The sequence below is a fragment of the Plasmopara halstedii genome, assembly GCF_900000015.1.
Source record: "Plasmopara halstedii genome assembly, contig: Scaffold_322, whole genome shotgun sequence".
NCBI classification, from domain to species: domain Eukaryota; phylum Oomycota; class Peronosporomycetes; order Peronosporales; family Peronosporaceae; genus Plasmopara; species Plasmopara halstedii.
The window spans coordinates 1,689,361-1,689,853 of NW_020187243.1; positions in this window are offsets into that span (position 1 = coordinate 1,689,361).

A 493-nucleotide genomic window follows, 5' to 3' on the forward strand; every position below is an offset into this window, starting at 1 on the left:
TGCTCAGCGAGAGCTATTTAAGCGCTTCGATCTGGATATGTTTGCGGATAGAGTGTCCCTGCCTGGTCTTTCAGAGAAGGTCATGTATCAGACCTGCTTCAATAATCTCCAATATCCGGATAAGAAACCTGCTAACGCATCCCAATTTCCAGCGAAGCGCATGGCTGGCTACAAGAGTCAGGATGCTAAGGCAAAACGAAAATTTGGTATGACGCTTGAGCACGTGTATACATTGCTGCAAAAGCAAAAGTATCTGTGTGGTCTATGCTATTGTCAGCTGGATCGAACATGTGCTTACCAATGACGCTCTCATTCGTACAGTCGATCAGTACATTCTTGAAAATTGGAGTCATCTCACCAAAGTACTGTTTGAGGTGTTCTGGTGTTCGAATATCACATTCAAGAAAGCCGAATACCTTGTCTGCTTTGATGTCGTCGATGATACCATCATACGCTTCAACCGTAGTCAATCGACCGCATGGCATCTCATTAC